Raw genomic sequence first — 19,619 nt, forward strand, 5'->3', positions numbered from 1 at the left:
TACGGTTCAAGAATCCCTGACATCAGATGCTACCTTCAGACAAAGCGTTGATTGCTTGTGAGAAGCAAATAATGCTTGCCGATTGCAACTTATTTCATCCTTGGGTTCACTGAAGAGGCTGTTCATGTTCCACATGAGTGTAACTTATCTAGATCCAACAGTGAATATTGTACTGCAGCATACATTTCAAAACTGCATCTGAACATACCTTTACAAAATTGAAAGGTAATTTACACTGATGTGTCATCCTTACCATCTGTGTGTCCTGAGTAATCATTTTTCTTTCTCTCCCTCCTCCCACTGTGCAATCCTGACTTCAGCAGCTTTTAGGGAGGGAACCTGCTCTGTAGTTGGCCGTGTTCACTTGGAGGACTTGGCTGGTCATCCCCAGGGGCAGTGTGGCCTAGAAGTTGCAGGTTCTACCCTGACCTTAAATTTACCTGGACCATCTCTGACACCTCCCTCCCCCTCCTGGACCTCTCCATCTCCATTAATGACGACCGACTTGACACCAACATTTTTTACAAACCCACCACTTCCCACAGCTACCTGGATTACAGCTCTTCCCACCCTACTTCCTGCAAAAATGCCATCCCGTATTCCCAATTCCTCCACCTCTGCCGTATCTGCTCCCAGGAGGACCAGTTCCACCATAAAACACACCAGATGGCCTCCTTCTTTAGAGACCACAATTTCCCTTCCCACGTGGTTAAAGATGCCCTCCAATACATCTCGTCCACATCCCGCACCTCCGCCCTCAGACCCCACCCCTCCAACCGTAACAAGGACAGAACCCCATTGGTCCTCACTTTCCACCCTACCAACCTTAGCATAGACCAAATCATCCGCCAACGTTTCCGCCACCTCCAAACGGACCCCACCACCAGGGATATATTTCCCTCCCCACCCCTTTCCGCCTTCCGCAAAGACCATTCCCTCCGTGACTACCTGGTCAGGTCCACACCCCCCAGCAACTCACCCTCCCCTGCCACTGCAGGAATTACAAAACCTGTGCCCATACCTCCTCCCTGACCTCCATGCAAGGCCCCAAAGGAGCCTTCCACATCCATCAAAGCTTTACCTGCATATCCACCAATATCATTTATTGTATCCATTGCTCCCGATGTGGTCTCCTCTACATTGGGGAGACTGGATGCCTCCTAGCAGAGTGCTTTAGGGAACATCTCTGGGGCACCCGCACCAATCAACCACACCGCCCTGTGGCCCAACATTTCAACTCCCCCTCCCACACTGCTGAGGACATGCAGGTCCTGGGCCTCCTTCATAGCCGCTCCCTCACCACCCGACGCCTGGAGGAAGAATGCCTCATCTTCTGCCTCGGATCACTTCAACCCCAGGACATCAATGTGGACTTCACCAGTTTCCTCATTTCCTCTTCCCCACCTCACCCCAGTTCCAACCTTCCAGCTCAACACTGTCCCCAAGACTTATCCTACCGGCCTATCTTCCTTTCCACCTATCCACTCCACCATCCTCTCTGACCTATCACCTTCATCCCCTCCCCAACTCACCTATTGTTCTCTATGCTACTTTCTCCCCACCCCCACCATCGTCTCATTTATCTCTCCACCCTGCAGACACTTGGCCTCTATGCCTGATGAAGGGCTTTTGCCCGAAACGTCATTTTTCCTGCTCCTCGGATGCTGCCTGAACTGCTGTGTTTTTCCAACACTGCTGTGTTTTTCTAGAATCTGGTTTCCAGCATCTGCAGTCTATGTTTTTACTTAGAAGTCACAGACTTGTTGAGAGTCACAAGTCCAGCTGAAAACCCGTGTTCATCATCTTGAACTGTTGCAGGCTCTGGGATCACAGGCAATGGAGAGGTGGAGGGTTTTTCTGGAATATCCTGAGAGCAGGTTTCTGGGTTCCTGTCTATGTGACACCACTCCCTGTGGGTGCCTGCTGCCACCACTCTGTATCTTTCAGAGGAATGGACTCCTGGAATAAGGTCGAGCTCCCATGTTCCCGTCTTGTTTTGTAGTTGGTACTGAACACCTACAGGTAGAGTGAGGTAGTGCAAGTCTGCGCATATATCCAGCAGATAGTGAGTGTGCTGGACCTGAGTTTCCATGGCAGTTGCCAGCCTATCTAAGGAGACAGCTTGATACATGCACACTGAACTCAGCAAGGTCCAGATAATGTTGGGAGACTCCTTCATCCTTCGATCCAGTTTAGCGAGTACCTCTGACAAAACACCCTAAACATAGAAAACAGGAGCAGGAGGCTATTCAGCCTTTCAAGACTGCTTCACCATTCAATATGATCAGGTCTGATAATCCAACTGAGAAACCTGTTCCTGCTTTCTCCCTATATCCTTTGATCATTTTATCTATGAGAACTATGGTTAATTCCTTGAAAACATTTTAATGTTTTGACCTTTGCCTCCTTCTGTGGAAGAGAATTCCACAGGTTCACAACTCCTCAGGTGAAGTAAATTCTCCTTATCTCAGTCCTGAATGGCCTTCTGTGTATCATTAAACTGTGGCGTCTGGTTCTGGACTCCCTGACCATCGGAACATTCTTCCTGCATTTACCTTGTCTAGTCCTGGTACAATTTTATAGATTTAGTTATAAATGTTATACTTTATTAAATGGGATCCCCATCATTCTTCTAAACTTCATGAATGAAGTCCTTATCTCTTCATATATAAGTTCTGCCATCCCAGAAACCAGAGTCAAGAGTGTGGTGCTGGAAAAGACAGCAGATCAGGCAGCATCAGAGAAGCGGGAAAATTGATGTTTTGGGCAAAAGCCCTTCGTCAGGAAGGCCAGGAATCAGTCCGATGAACCTGTTCCTGTGCCTGTCCATGCTATTTGACAAAGGCTTTATTGACTGAACATAGGGACTTGTCTTTTGCCTGGGCCTGAACAGGTGTCTGGTCTCTTGCAGTGTTCTGAGCTCTAGAGATTTAGGTGTTTCTTCCTCAACCAACAACAGAGATGCACGAGTGACATACTCACCGACTATACTGCCAAGTCTAACCCAGAGAGAGTACCTATCCGGGCGAATATTTCTGAGTTTGGCAAGGGTTCAGGAAAAAGCCTTGCTCGAGTCCCCAAAAAAGTTCAATAGAATCTTTCTCAAAGGTGGAGCTGCACCTAAGGGTCCCTGGTACTTGCATTTTTGTCGGAGCATTTCTGGGTACTGTTGATGCCTGTATGAAAAGTGAAGGAACTAGTTGTTGAAGATGTATAAAAGCTGATGCAAATTAAGAACGTATTAGTATTCTGTGGAGAGTCATGCAGCAGAGAACAATGAAGCTTATTGGGTTTATTAGGAGAAAGTGAGGACTGCAGATGCTGGAGATCAGAGCTAAAAATGTGTTGCTGGAAAAGCGCAGCAGGTCAGGCAGCATCCAAGGAGCAGGAGAATCGCGTTTCGGGCATAAGCCCTTCTTCAGGGCTCCTGAAGAAGGGCTCATGCCCGAAACATCGATTCTCCTGCTCCTTGGATGCTGCCTGACCTGCTGCACTTTTCCAGCAATATAATTTCAGCTCTTATTGGGTTTATTGGCCAGTGCAGCCTTTCCATCTCATCATGAACAGTCCTGCTCTTATTTAGCTAAATCCAGAAATGTCTACTTGTGGGGGGTAGAGACTGATGTCTGCCAAGCCTCTCGTTCTCTTGGTTCAGTTACAAGCTAGATTTTCCTGCAATGAGACAAAAGGGAGAAGTTGAGTATAATGGAAATGGATACAAGAAAAGTTAGTAGTGACACCTGTGCAGGGGAGTATCCCCACTAAGTACATAGATTGCAGGAAGGTTCGCAGTTTGCGATGATAAGGTATGTGAGAGCTTTTGAGTGAACATGCAATACTGGAAGTCATAATCCATGAGCATTGGTGAGAGATATGTGATAGAATTAAAGTGATTGTGAGGTAGCAAAGAAAAGATGGTGGCACTTAGCACTGCAGAGCATAGACGATTGTTGGCTTTCTTCCTGCACTGCTGGATGTTGCACCTTACTCTGTGCACAGCACTTTGCCTGGGATGGAATCTTTCTTATTCAGCCATATATGGGATATTGAGGCTTGAGCACCACAGAGGAAGCCCAGCCCCAGTTTGCAACATCTGAAGTGGTATGATGCTGAGCTGTAAATATCGCAGCAGAAATGTGAAAGCTAAAATGTCCCAGATGTAGCGAGCACTTCTCCCTCTCTGGACACGTGATTCCCCAAGAAAAGCTCCCAATAACCCCGATGCATATTTAACGAGGTGAACTGTGCAAGACCGCATGAGGAGCGTCACTCTGAGTTATGGCAGACTTGTTCACCTCACTCGACAAAACAATTTCACTGAAAATGAAAAAAATCAACCCATCACCCAAGTAAATGGGGTGTTGGGATGTTGGTCTTCATCTCTAGTTAACCTAAAAATGTTCTGATGGACCTTCTCTAAGTTATTGATTTCACTGCTATTAGGATTAGAGCCAGATAAGGTAAAGGTGGCAAATTCATTCACTCTAATGACATCACTTTTGGGATTTTTTGGTCTTTATTTGCTGGCAGAGCCAAAAGAAATCAAATTCCAATTTGTAACTTACCATCATAAGATTGAAATGTGTGAGCTTTGGTCTGCTTGTCAAGTCCCATGACCATGAGAATAGATGTATTTTTCTCTGAGAAAATATTGAAGAATATTTTACTATGTTCTCCAAGTGACTTAAGTGCACCTGGAAATTGAGCTTGTTTTTTTCTAGTTCCTCTTGTTACCTGCTGCTTATATCAATCTTTGACCTTTTACTTAGTCATCAAATTCTGCTAAATTCCTTTGTTTTCCAAAAAAGGCAGCAAGCCATTCTAGGTGTAAAGATATTGTTTTGTTTAAAAGTTTAGAGGCTGTATGGATGATCATCCCTGGACTGACTTAGAGCAGACCTCTTTCCAAAATCTTCTGTATCAAAGAGGTAACCCATCATGATGAAGTCATGATGTTATTCTCAGACTTAAAAACATTGGGTTGGGTATTCTGAGCAGTGCCAATTTCATGTAGCTTGCCGCTCTTCCCCCTTCTTTTACGAAAGCGTGGAACTCTGCATTTCTGAGGGGGGATTCTGCACAGGGTTCCTCTGAAATGTGGAGTCATATTCCCAACCTGACAGATATTCTGCGTGTAGAACCGTCAGAGGAAGGCAAATGGTACCTCCCCTACTTTCACCACAGTCAGCTGTCATCTTCTGAAGTTTAAAGATCCCGACAGCCACTTTGCTGCCATCAAAAGGTAAGGACATAAGGTGAATGTGATGCTAGTGTGCTGTGAGGGTTGGGTTCTGAATGGGTGGATTTCCAGGTAAGCAAGCTTCCAGGTCTGTACGGTGTTCGGGTGCCTGATAAGTAACATACCGGCAAGAAAAGGGGTCAACTGGGGAGAGGGTAAGGTGCCAGGGTATGATGCCAGATAGGCAGGGTGCAGAGTGCTAGGTTGGTTGCAGTTGTCCTCCAGAATTGTCCACATCTCTAGCCAAAGCTGTTCCAGTACAGCTACAACATAGGCATCTACCTGACAATGTGAGTAAGACTATCTGATGACAGTGGGATCAGGACCAGTCCATTTGGGGTTGGGACAGGAGGTGTCTAGTGACGATTGTTCGGTCAGGGTCCTTGGGGTGAAAGAGGTCTGGAGAAGGTGTAGTTTGGGATGTGTGAGGTAAGTATAAGAAGTAACACAAATTCTGTTTACCATTGAAAGCATGAAATCTTTTGCTAATGCACTAAATGATCAAATATCTCATTCTTAGGTCGCACTCATCATTACTGACTGATTTGTACTTACAGACAATTATGTTACGTGGAGTTGATGCAAAAGATTCTTATTACTCGGGAGTTAGACTACATGTTCAATATCTAACTTTTAGTCAGTTCAATAACTAACTGTAACTTTTACTGAGTAACTATTTTACTCAAGTTTGTCAGAATTGTAAAAGTCTCAGAGTTGAAATGATGACTTTGGAGGGTCTTAGGCCTAGCTGAATTGCCCAAGAGAATGTTTGATTTCCCAGGTAATTCCTTCAGATTCTGCTGTAATGGGAATTCCACAGATTTCCCATGCGCAACTATTATCTGCGCTGGCGTAACAACAATCCAGCCAGGGAAGATTCAGGTCATTGTTCTCATTGAACTGCCAGCCAAGAAACATCAGCTTCTCGTAATACTATTATTGAAGCTCTATAATTGGACTGCTTTTTTTTAATAGTGCAAGATAATATATCACTGTTGTCATCAAGAACAATGAAACAAAAATAGTCTTAATTTCACTTCCATCCTCCAAGTGTCAGGAAGAATCTTGGTTATATTGCCTCAGATGTTCCTTTTTTACAATGATTGTGTCTCTATGCGTGATCTCCTCCTCACTGCATGATTTCATTTTCGCTTTCTGAGGTCCCAAATCAACAATAACCTGTTCTAATTTGCGCAGCGAGTTCCAAGCACAAATAATTCAATATTCCTGCTTTAGCTGAAAATTTGCATGTCGTGTTTTTATTATAATAAGATTTTAAAAATTCAGAAGCAATAGAGACAGAAAACAATGACAATACAGCATTTCATCTCAGCTGAAAGCTTAATACCTGTGAAATTTCAAGAGAATCCTTTGTATCAACTCTGCATAACATAATTGTCTGGATGTACAAATCAGTCAGTAATGAAGGGTGCGACCTAAGAATGAGATATTTGATCATTTAGTGCATTGGCAAAAGATTTATTTGGAAGCATCAGCTTTCGGAGCGCTGCTCTTTCATTTAGGTGATTGTGTGGGAGTATAAGATCATGGGATACAGAATTTATAGCAAAAGTTTACAGTGTGATGTAACTGAAATTATATATTGAAAAAGGCCTGGGTTGTACGTTAAGTCTCAGTTGTTATTTCTCACATTCGTACCTTACGGTGGCTCAGTGGTTAGCACTGCTGCCTCACAGCACCAGGGTCCCAGGTTTGATTCTAGCCTCAGGCGAATATCTGTGTGGAGTTTGCACATTCTCCCAGTGTCTGCGTGGGTTTTCTCCGGCTGGTCTGGTTTCCTCCCACAGTCCAAAGATGTGCAGGTCAGGTGAATTGGCCATGGTAAATTGCCCATAGTATTAGGTATATTAGTCAGAGGGAAATGGCACCGGATGGGTTACTCTTCAGGTAACCAGGTCAGTATGGATTTGTTGGGCTGAAGGGCCTGTTTCCACACTGTAGGGGATCTAATCTACTGCTTTCTCTTTTTCACAAATCCAGGGAGAGGTAGAGAACAGCAGCATGCCTATCCAAGCAAAACCATCTGAAACACTGTGGAGGATTGCTAGATGAGGTCATGGCCATGGTCTTGTAGAAACTAGGGTTTCTCAGGTAGTTGCTGATAGAGTTAGATATCTAGGATGACTGTAGCCTAGTGGTACATCACTGGACTAGCAACTTAGAATCCCACGTTAATGTTCTGAGAGCATGGGATCAAATGCAATCATGGCAGGTGGTGAAATTTGACTTTAATTTAAAAGGAAATGTTGAATCAGTATCATGTCTCAAATATGGGTGTTCACTTCCACACGGAGGAACAGATATTGTGTAAAATCAGTGAAATGTTTGCCCTATACACTCAGAGTGCCACTTTAAGTAGAATCGAATGGTACGTAGAAGTGGGGTCTCTGCTCAAGGTGCTCCCACCCCCCGTCCCTCAAAATCATACACCCCCCACCACTCACCACTGAATCCCACACATTGCATTCTGTCCTGATACTAAGTTTACTTCTGTACAGGTGCTTGTGGGGTTTTGACTTTGTCAAAGCTTTCATGGCCTCCAAAGACCAGTGGTCATTTGCCACAAGCATCTCCGTACCAGAGCAAGGAAAGGGGCAATTTGTCTACATTTGCTCTACTGAAGCCACAGAAGTAGGATCATGAAGACGTACCACAAGGCAAAACCTTTACTTACACAAGAGGAGTTACTTGGGTGCTATTGGCAATGTGAATCTCATAATATTTCATAAAATGTTAATAAATCAAACATTTTATACCAAGCTTCTATTCTGGTCATCTAAATTTTGCCTTCCACATTCCATAAAGCTATTAGCTTTTAGGAGAACTATATGACAAGACTGGAAGATGAGCAAAAGTTATGAATGAAATGGAAACAGATATTGATGGGACATGTAACCAGTACAGAGTGAAAGCTTTGCAGTAGCTTCCAGGGTATTTTGTCCAGGCATCCATGAAAACCTTGCAATGGTCACATAGCAGCTGAATGTTATTGGAATGACTCAGAAACAGAAATAAACAATTTCGCGCTATTCAACCCATCAACAAAATCATCCTTGCCACACTATCCATTTTGTCTTAATTACTGCACAAAAATCTATCAACCATTGATTTGAAGAAACTCAATGACTGGACATCCAAAGTTCTCGAGACAAAGACTTTCAAGGATTCACAGCCCTGTCACTGAAGAAATTACCTCTTATTTCAGCTCTCATTGGCCAAACGTGTTATCCCGGAATTGAGCCCATGTTTCGGATGCAGAGATACATTTTCTCAGCACCCGCCCTGTCAAGCCCTACAAGTATACTTCACAATTTTATATGTTTCATGTGGATTACTGCTCATTTTTCTAAGCTTCAGGCACTATTGACCTGATTTACTCAATCTCTCATAATAGTGCAGTTCCTTTATCCCAACAATGACCCTAGTGATTCATCATTGTACTTGCTCTTGGGTGTGTCTTGGAGAAATGGTGGCTCAATGGTAATGACACTGGATGAGCAACCCTCAAGCAAGACTAATGTTGTAAGGACATGGATTTGAATGTTGCCAATACAGATAGTTAAATATGAATACACCAAACAAAAAGATATCCAGGAAAACTGCCATCTTTACCTTATATGATTAAAACATATCTATAGACCCATTGTCCTCTTATCTGTCCTCTGGGCAGTTAGGGATGGGCAATAAATGCTGATCTAGCTGTGCTGTTTGCATCCTATGGAAAAACAAACAAAAATATATACCATCTTTATGAACTGTAAACAATAGCTTACATGTGCTCTTACCAATTCCCTGAACAACTGTACAAAGGTGCCTTTAATCTTACAGCATAAGTTTCAGTGTAACAAAGTTTAACAGATGCCACCAGGGAAATTCATTAAAAATCTGGAATTAAAAGTTTAATTATGACCATGAAAATATTGTTGATTGTCATAAAAACCCATCTGGTTCCTCCTTATCCTTTAGGGAAGCAAACTGACTTCCTTATGTAGATTGGGCTGGATGTGACTCCAGACCAACAGCAATGTGATTGATTCTTAAAATGCCTTCTGAAAAGACCTACCAAACCATTCAGTCATAACAGATGTTAGAAAGTTTCACACAAACAATTTGCATCTACTGATGGACCAGAAACAACCCTAGAGAATCGTCATCATCAGCAGCGGTCCCTTACAGACGAGGATGACTCTCTTCCACTCTTAGGGTGAATCAACAGGAGGCTGTACAGACTGATACAGCTACCGCAGGTTCAGTTACACTTGGGGCAGGTGGTGGGTGGGGCATTGGTGTGGCAGGCACTCCTTTCGCTGGTCCCACTTGGCTTCCATTTTTTCCCGACAACAATTCTCGAGGTGCTCCGGATGCCTTCCCGGATGTTCAACTTCCACTTTAGATGGTCTGGGGCCAATGATTCACAGGTGTTAGTGGGAATGCCACACTTTGCTATGAGGCCTTGAGGGTATCACTGAAGCACTTCCTCTGTCCACCTGCGGCTTACCTGCCATTTCAGAGCTGGGAGTACAGCACCTGCACGGGGAGTCTCATGTGGACAACGTGCCCAGCCCATCAAAGGATGTTGGGGATGTTGGCCTGGTCAAGGCTGCAGTTATTGTTTCTTTCTTCCCCGCAGATTGACAAGATCTGACACAGACAGCATTGGTAGTACTGCTCCAACACCTTGAGCTGTCTGCTGTAGACAGTCTACATCCCAGAGCCATAGAGGAGGGGTAACCTTTTCCTCAGGCAGCTGAAGGCTATACTAGTGCACTGGAGGTGATAGAAAATGTAGTCTTGCTGACCCTGCAAATGCTTCTTACAATTATCTAGAGGGTTTATGCCAAAATTTGGAGTGTTATCTCACAGACTAGCCAAGTGACAGCCTGATATAGTCATATTTAAGGATCAAATGTGAGCGTGTGGTGCTGGAAAAGCACAGCAGGTCAGGCAGCATCCGAGGACCAGGTGAATCAACATTTTGGGCATAAGCCCTTCATCGTGAATAAGGCATATGGGCTGGGGGAGCTGACATAAATGGGAGGGGTTGGGGCTGGGGGGAGGTAGCTGAGAATGCAATAGACAGATGAAGGTGAGGGAGAAGGTGATAGGTCGGAGTGGAGGTTGGAGCAAATAGATGGGAAGGAAGATGGACATGTAGGACCGTTCAAAAGGACGGTGCCAAGTTGGAAGGTTGGGACTAGGATAAAGTGGGGGGAGGGGAAATTGGGAAATTGGTGAAATCCACATTGATCCCGTGTGGTTAGAGGGTCCTGCAGTCAGGTCATTAGGGTTTAGCAATGGAGGAGACCCAGGACCTGGATATCCTTTGCAGAGTGGGAGGGGAAGTTGAAGTGTTCAGCCAAGGGGCAGTGGGGTTGGTTGGTGCAAGTGACCCAGAGATGTTCCCTGAAATGGTCTGCAACTTGGTGTTCTTTCTCCCCAGTGTAGAGGAGACCACATCAGGTGCAACAGACACAGTAGATAACATTTGTGGGAGTACAGGTAAATTTCTGTTGGATGTGGAAGGATCCTTTGGGGCCTTGGACGGAGCTGAGGGAGGAGGTGTGGGCGCAGGTTTTGAACTTCTTGTGGTGGCAGAGGAAGGTGCCAGGAGTGGGGTGTGGGCTGGTTGGGGTGTGGATCTGACAAGGGAGTCACGGAGGGAATGGTTTCTTTGAAACGCTGATGGGATTTGGGAGGAAAGATACCCCTAGTGGTGGGTCTGTTTGTAGGTGGCGGAAGTGGTGGAGGATGATGCAATGCATTCGAAGGTGAGTAGGGTAGAAGGTGAGAACTGGGGGGGGGGTAGTCTTTGCTGTGATTGGAGGGGTGGGCATTCAAGTGTGGAGATTCAGGAAGTGTAGGAGATGTGCTGGAGGGTATCATTGACCACATGAGAGAGGAAATTCTGGTCTTTGAAGAAGGAGGCCATTTGGTGTGTTCCGTGGTGGAATTGGTCCTCCTGGGAGTAGTTGCTATGGAGGTGGAAGAATTGGGAAAAAGGGATGCCTCCTTTTACAGGAGGCAGTGTGGAAGAAGTGTAGTTCAGGTAGCTGTGGGAGTCACTGGATTTGTAGTAGATGTCCGTGGTTAGTTTGTCCCTGGAGATGGACATGGAGAGGAAGGGGGAAGGAGGAGCCAAGATGGTCCAGGTGAATTTGAGATCAGCGTGGAAGGTGTTTGTGAAGTTGATGAACTGTTCAACCTCCTCGTGGGAGTATGAGGTAGCGCTAATACACCATCAATGTAGCGGAGGAAAAATTGTGGAATGGTGCCCGTGTAACTGCAGAAGATGGACTGTTCCATGTACCTGATGAAGCAGCAGGCATAGCTAGGGCCCATGTGGGTGCTTGTGGGTACCTCTTTGGTTTGGAGAAAGTGAGCAGATTGGTCGGACAAGTTGTTGAGGGTGAGGACCAGTTCAGCCAGGAGAATGAGTGTGCGAGTGGAAGGGTACTGGTTAGTTCAGCGGGAGAGGAAGAAATGGAGGACCAGGAGGCCCGTCGTGAGAATCTGTCGTCCTCACTTTCTCCATACTTAAGAATCATAAATTATAGACAGTGTCCCAGACACCACCATCACCATTCTTGGATATGTCCTGTCCCACTAGCAGGATAGACCCACCAAAGATAGTGCACCAGTGTGACACCATCAGGGGGGAGTTGGCCTGGATGCCCTTGACATTGACTCAGGAAACCATGAACTCTCATTGGATCAGGTCAAACGAGGGCAAGGAAGTCTCCTGCTGATTAGCACATGTACAAAAAACCCTCCCCATCTCCAATCTCTGTTGTCTATTAGTTAGCCAATCCTCTATCTGTGCAAATATTGTACCTCTACTACCATGGGCTCCTAACCTATTAAGTAACCGAATATGTGGTACCTGATCAATGCCTTCTGAAAACTCAAATATACTATACCCATTATTTCCTTTTATCTACTCTGCTTGTAGCCTCCTCAAAAAATTCTAATAAAATTGTCAGACATGATTTCACCTAAACGAAGCCACTCTGACTCTGCTTAATTATGTTACATTTTTATAAATATTCTGTTGTTAATCCTTTTGCATAAATCTAATTGTTCTTCAATAACAGATGATACACTAATTGACCCATATTCATCAGATTTTTTTTGTCTTTTTTTAAATAAAGGTCATAATTTGGTAGTTTTGCAATCCTCCTGCATGTTCCATAATTGTTCCTTCTTGACTTGTTCTGCTTTATTCTCCACAACATTACTCTGTTCCAGAACTCTGACATTTTAGATTCCCTACAGTGTGGGGACAGGCCCTACGGCCCAGCAAGTCGACACCGACCCTTCGAAGAGTAACCCACCCAGATCCATTTCCCTCTGACTAATGCACCTAACACTAAGGGCAATTTAGCATGGCCAATTCACCTAACCTGCACATCTTTGGACTGTGGGAGGAAACCAGAGCACCCGGAGGAAACCCACGCAGACACGGGGAGAATGTGCAAACTCCACGCAGACAGTCACCCAAGGCTGGAATCAAACCTGAGTCCCAGGGTCTGTGTGGCAGCAGTGCTAACCACTAAGCCACCGTGCAGCCGGGCTTGCTCTTCCTTGAGTCCTCTCGCTCCTCCACTTTAATTGGTTTCAAGCCCTTTCGATTAAAAAAGGCTGATGGGTTATCTGACAGTGCTTTGATTACCACACCTGTGCAGTCAATGACTTCCTGTATCAACAGGGAACCAGCTACTGTAGGAAATAAGGGAGCCTCCTGGGTTTGACTGTTCTCATCAGTGTCAAAGAGGACGTATGTGGCAGTCTTTGCATTGGTCACCTGGGAGATGTACTTATAGGCAGAAGATTGTACAATTCTGTAGATACCATCAGTGAATTCTTGGAAGGAACTGGAGCTGATGAAATTCAGGACTGTGGTGATCTTGATGACCACTGGCAATGTTCATCTACTTGGAAGGAGGTTTTGTGCTGTACAGTTACCAATAAAGGCAACAAGTATGAAAGTCTGATGCTGCCTGAGACACTGCTGCTTAGTCACTCAATGAAAGTTGATTTTCATCCTGTTTACCCTGTGTTGTACGCAACCATCTCCTTCAAACCCGAGATTCTGTCCCAATCTCCTCTGTCTCTTTGAGGGGCAAGTGGCTACTGAGAGGGTGACTGCTGTTATTTTTGCTGCTTTTGACATTGCTCCTCCTGCTCTGGGTGTTGCAAGTGTCATGGTCTTCTGGTTCCTCAACAGAATTTGAAGGCCCCGTCCGCAGCAAATGCTACCATGGTGTTTTAAAGTTTGATCGGAGGAAAGTGCAGGACAAAAGTTGATGAGTCTCAAATAAATGAAATGTCTTCTAAAGATCGGAAATTGCTTTGAAATCTCGCTCTCAGTTAAGTTCTGAGGGCATGAATTAACAATGCAGGTTGACTCTTTAAAGACTGTCAAACTCACAGAGCAATGAATTCCCACTGTGCTCTCACCTTGATGACCCTGATAAATTACACACAACTCAGGAAACCTATGTGCTGTTTGTTAAAGCTGGTATATTGGGTTTGAGACAGAATTAATTGCATCTGAATATATTTAAATTATAGACCGGAGGAAGGTTCTGAAGAAAGGTCACAGACCTCACCTCTGTTAACTTAGTTTCTCTCGACAAAACTACCATCAGATCTGCTGAGTAGTTCCCAAATCTACTATTTTAAATTCAGATTTCCAGGTTCAGAACATTTTGCTTTTCAATTAATTGTTACAGCTCATTTAATATTTCTGCTCGTGGTGTGGTTAAGGGGATGAGGAAATATATTTTGATTGCTCACTTTTCTTTCAAAGAGATGAAAATATTTTAAAAGATAGCCGACGGGATAAAATGCTCTGGTATGCATTGGCTGTTGTATTTTAAGATTTGAACAGTTGTCGTTCCCCAAAGGGCAATGTAAAAATATTGTAATTAGAAAGTCCATTGTAGGATTGAGAATCAATATTGATTTTCAAATGATGTGCCACCACTGAATCATTTGTTTAAAAAAAACACATTACAATAAAAGTAGCCAATATACCAGTAAGTTCCAAAATGCCTTTGGTATTTTACAGCTTTGAGTGAACTTACATTTTCATTAATGTGATGTATATTTGGAAGATAGCGCTTCTATATGGCTCAATGATCGTACCTACACAAATGAAGTAAATATTAATGAAGTACACAAAGGTCAATGCAGGATGGGACTGTTAATTTGATACTGATGTGAAATCAAATCCAAAAAGCTTTGATGGGCAGATCCTATTCCTAAATACCTGAACCTCTCCCCTACTGAATAGATTATGTCACTAAACTGCTTTCTTTCACTTCCACACTTCAGCCAGATCCCTCGAGTCTTTTCTCTCTCCTTGCATTCAATATTTGAAGTCTTGCAGAATGAAATCTTTTCCTTACTCTTTTTACTATTCTGCAGTTTGATGGATATTTACTTTTCTTGGATTAACTTGGAAGCAAATAAAATTCTCGAGCTCATACATGGGAATGAGATGGGCAGTCCATCTTCAGTACAGTAATTATTCAATGCATCCCTTAACTATTTGACTAAAAATAAATATCACCTAATTATACTGATAGATGAGACTTAGGTGTAAAGTTTTGCATTGATACTGTGATAGAATAAGCGGTTACTTATTTTTGTCTACAGGATTTGGAAGCACTGTTTATTGCAAGCCTGAATTCACTCAGAATCAAATGAAGATTATTGAAATCAGTGATGTCAGAGAACCATTTGTAAATATATTTACTGACGCGTTCCCAAATATCTGGTGATTTTGTATGTAGGTCTCTCTTCATTAATTTTGAAAAAGCATATGTTTGCAAAAGGTAATGAATAATTAGGTGTCATTTGCTGCTGTGCTGTAAGTAATGGACCAGTATCTAACCACCATTTTTTCTTAACATGGTCCTTTTCATTCATTCATGTGATGTAACCATCATCTACTAGGTCAACACTTATTACCCATCACTAACTTTCCAGAGGGCAGTTAAGGATCAGTCACGTTGTTGTGGGTCTGGAATTACACAAGGGTTAGATCATGTAAGCATGCCAGATTCTCTTCCTGAAAGAATATTAATAGACTCAATATTTTTAATGACAAGCATGCTTACATGGTTGCTACTTGACTAGTTAGTTGTTTTTAATTGGTATTCTTATTAGACTCATTCCATCGGCTATGGCGTGCTTCAAACCTAAGTCACCAGAATATTAGCCTGAGATTCTGGATGATGAGTCTAGTATTATTACCACTATGTCAATGCCTCCCCTAATGTACTTTTCTTATGTAAAATGGCCCATGCAGCAAATTATTTTCTGTAATCTGCTAAAATATTATATGAAATCCAGCATCCTGTTGTAGCAAGATATTAAGAATGTGCAGGACCACTTAATGCCTAGCTATTTTGGAATTCTGCTCAGTGACCCTAAAACCAGCAATTTTGCTTATGTGCCAAATCTACTTATATAAGTTATTTGTTAACTTACATATTGTTTTGAAATTTGTCAACAAGGCACCACTAAGAGGAAATGTTCACGACTTGTACAAGTTGTGCTGGAAGCTCTAACTTGACAGATCCATGAAATTTTCATAAAGTGATTGCACAATGTCCTGCGTCATTTGTGACTCCTTAGATATTGAAGCAGTCTGTGCTCATATGCAGTAAAATACAAGTCAGGAGTGCTTTCCACTTGCTTGGATAAGTGGCACTTCAACAACACTCAACTTGATGCCATCCAGAATAAACCAACCAGTTTGATTGGCACCTTACCTACAACATTCATTCCTCTTGCAATCAGTGCACAGTGGCAGCAATGTGCCATTTACAAGATACACTACAGTAGCTCAATAAGGCTTCTTCAAAAGCAACTTCCAAACCCGTGCTTTCTAACACATCGAAGGACAAGGGCATCAAATGCACTAGGCACACTGTCAAGCAAGTTCTCCTATTGTTGTTCCTTCACTGATGCTGGATCAGACTCCTGGTACTGCTTTCTTATCAGACTGTGAGTACTCCTATGGACTGCAACATTTTGAGAAGCTCACCACCATCTTCTCCAGGACAGTTAGGAATAGACAATAAATGCTGGTTGACTCATCAACACCGACAACTTAGGATAGCCAGATCCAAACTAGGCTGAACCTGTTTAAAAATTTATCCTGCTTGTCACTTCTTTCTGAGGAGCCAGAGCTTACCTCACACTTTATCACATTCTGTCAGCCACCCTTAACTCTACTGTCCAAGATGGCTGTCTCATCCCATATGTGTGCTCCTTGCTTTTCCCAGTGCTTAAATATTCTTCAATTCTAGGCACAAGTTGCATTTTACAAAGCAAATTCAAGTCCTTGTTAACACAAATCTTTTACCTGGAATCAGACCATAATTGATTAATGAGTGACTGGGCAGGATAGGATGGCACCATCACAATTAATTGGTCCGGAGTCAAAAGTGGTTTTCAATAAATCGGAGGATCTGTGGATCTCTCAACACTTCAAAGAGACAGACTGCCTAATTTTGTATCTTTCGACATGTGTACAGCTGGTCTCAAGCAGGTTGGTTAGATTCGGAGCTGGACTAAAGCCAAATCATATCAAAAAGGTTTTGTTTGGCTTGAAACCAAATTATATCCAACAGATCAGACTGTACCAGAAACAAAAAAACTGCAGATGCAGGAAACCTGAAACAAAGACAGAAACCGCTGGTGCAACTCAGCAGGTCTGGTAACATCCATAGGGAGGGAAACTGAGATAACGTTAAATTACCTTTTCACTTATTCTGCAACCTTAAATTACTTCTGTAAGTGTATACCCAGGTCTCACTGCTCCTACACACTCTTGAAAATATTCCCTTTATTTTATATTGTCTATCAATCTTTTTTTGATAAAATTGCATAATGTCACACCTCTTGGCATTGAACTTTATTTGCCACCTATCTATGCATTTTACCAACCCGCAGTCAATATTGTTTTGATGTTCTATTTTGTGCTCCTCACATTTTAGCGTGCATCCAAATTCTGCACCATCCACAAATGTAGAAACAGCATACATACTGAAGAATCATAATACCTCATTATTGAGCAAAAGTACATGTATTCATCTATGTCTCTCTGAGAGGGTGGATACAATACTGCAGAATTAATGCAGTAGAGAAATCAGACAATAATTTCTAAAGCTATTGAAAGGTTTAGGCTAATTGAGGCAGGTGTATCACATTAGTCTGTAGTCTTGCCAAGAAGTCTCACTAACCTTTTCCTTTAGATTATACAAACCCCCGAAGAAGGCTTCAGAGAACCAAACATCTCTCTGTTATGCCAGTCTTATGATGGACTTTGCTTCACCATTTTTGCTCATTGCATATGAAGAAAAGGTTCCTCTAATTGATCTAACTCCTTGATCTCACGTGGTTCTTTCCAGAACTGCTGGAAAAACTATAACATTTGTTCTGAATAAATCATTCATCAGGCATAAGTAACACATCTATTCGCAATCTATGGAAAATTCTTACAGTTTCCATTCCAAATATGAATTCACACACCAGGTGCATTCAATACAAAGGTATGAAACTTCCTGCTTAAAACAGAAGTATGATTCATCATACATTTGAACTCAGAGGAAGATTATTCCAACACTCAGACAGATAGATAGACGCACGCGTGTACACACACGCACACACACACGAATAAAAGAAAGGAAATAAATTATAACTAAAAATAATTTGATAATAATAAAAAATATTGATTCACATGATGTTTTTCTTTGAACCCAGGAAGTCAGTATCCAATGAGGCTTCATTTCTGTATCACTTTGGCTTCTGATGGGTACAGTTGACTGATGTTGCAGGATTCCTTTAAATATTGTTGAAATCTCAGCAGGAGGATATTGGTGTATACTAGCAAAGCCTTGAGTCTAGTTGTAGTGTCTGTAGCAAGATGCTTAACATTGTGTGATATTAAGAGTGGACTAGATTTTTTTTTACCGGACTGAGGCAAGGGTCCAGAAATATTTAATTAAAACTTTATCCAAGGCCAAAGGAGTTTTAGTTACATAAGGAATCAGTTTTAATTTAGCAATTCATTTCTATCCCTCTGGTTGTTGGTCCAGTATTTCCCTTGGGAGAAAAATGCACCCTTTTGGCATCTATACAAGTATAACAAGGTTACATATCTATGTCTCTGGTGAAAACACATTCCATATATGAAATAGATGTGAGTTAAACTATTAACACTACCTGAGGCATGTGTTTTGATAGGTCCTGTTTGTTGTTAATTCCTGTTTGAATGATTTAACATTTCTTGTTCTGCTGTTTGTTGATTCTAATATCCACACAATTGAAGGTATGAGATTCCCAAAAGCTGGAGGTTTTACCTTTGTCTTAATTGCAAGAATCTTGTGACTTGCATGAACTAAATTTATTTCAGTAAAGTTCATTTGAAAGTACACAATAAAGTGCAGTTTTTAAAACAATTTATGATCTATTTCAAGTCTTCTGGATTTGTTCGGCAGAGAGCAGTCAAGACGGCAAAGTCACTGGTGCATAGTGTTGTGTTTGTGACTGAAAGAAAGTATTAGTAATCAAGCTCAGCTACTTCATGAGTTGCATCATTAGTATAAATTATTTATTTTCATCATCAAAATGGTCAATCATTTTCCTTTTGTACTGCTCTCCACATTAAAAGTGATTTTTCACCAGTTTTCTTCAATGAACTCAAAAAATCTGCTTATGATAAAACAAACTGAATCTTAAATTCAAGTAATTAGTGTCAAAGATATAATCCAGAATGAGAATTCTATCCCCTTTCAATCCTAAAATGGAAACACAACACAAAAACTGACAAAGACTTTACAAAGACAACATTTTTAAATGGGCAAAAGAAAATTGGCCAAAGATCTGAAAAGCAAATGATCAAATTTAATGAATCCCCACAGTTCACTGGTTTTCTTGTTGGGAAATTGGATTGCTCACAGTCTTAAACTGATGGAGGTTCTTTCAATTGAGGGTTTCAGTTCAGATGCAAATCAAGCTGGATCCAAATCTTTAGATAGTGGGCAAGGTTCAGCTTTTCAGTATTTAGAACACAACCAAAACATTGAGGTTTGGAAACTTTATCAGGTTCCTGAGTACTTCGACCAAGGAATTGAGAGAGTTAATCGTGAAGCTGTATTGCTGCTTTGATAGTGTGCTTCCTTCTTCTTTCCCTTTCTAGATTCACAAAAGCAAAAATCACATCCAGAAAGGTTTGCTAGATAACCATCAGCACGGAGCTCCCCAGTCTCCTCCAAAGCCAAGTTTTCCAGAAATTAAAGGGAATAAATTTCATCATATAACTCTTTACAAAATATTTTCAAAA

This window comes from Chiloscyllium punctatum, chromosome 2 (assembly GCF_047496795.1).
Source record: "Chiloscyllium punctatum isolate Juve2018m chromosome 2, sChiPun1.3, whole genome shotgun sequence".
NCBI lineage: Eukaryota > Metazoa > Chordata > Chondrichthyes > Orectolobiformes > Hemiscylliidae > Chiloscyllium > Chiloscyllium punctatum.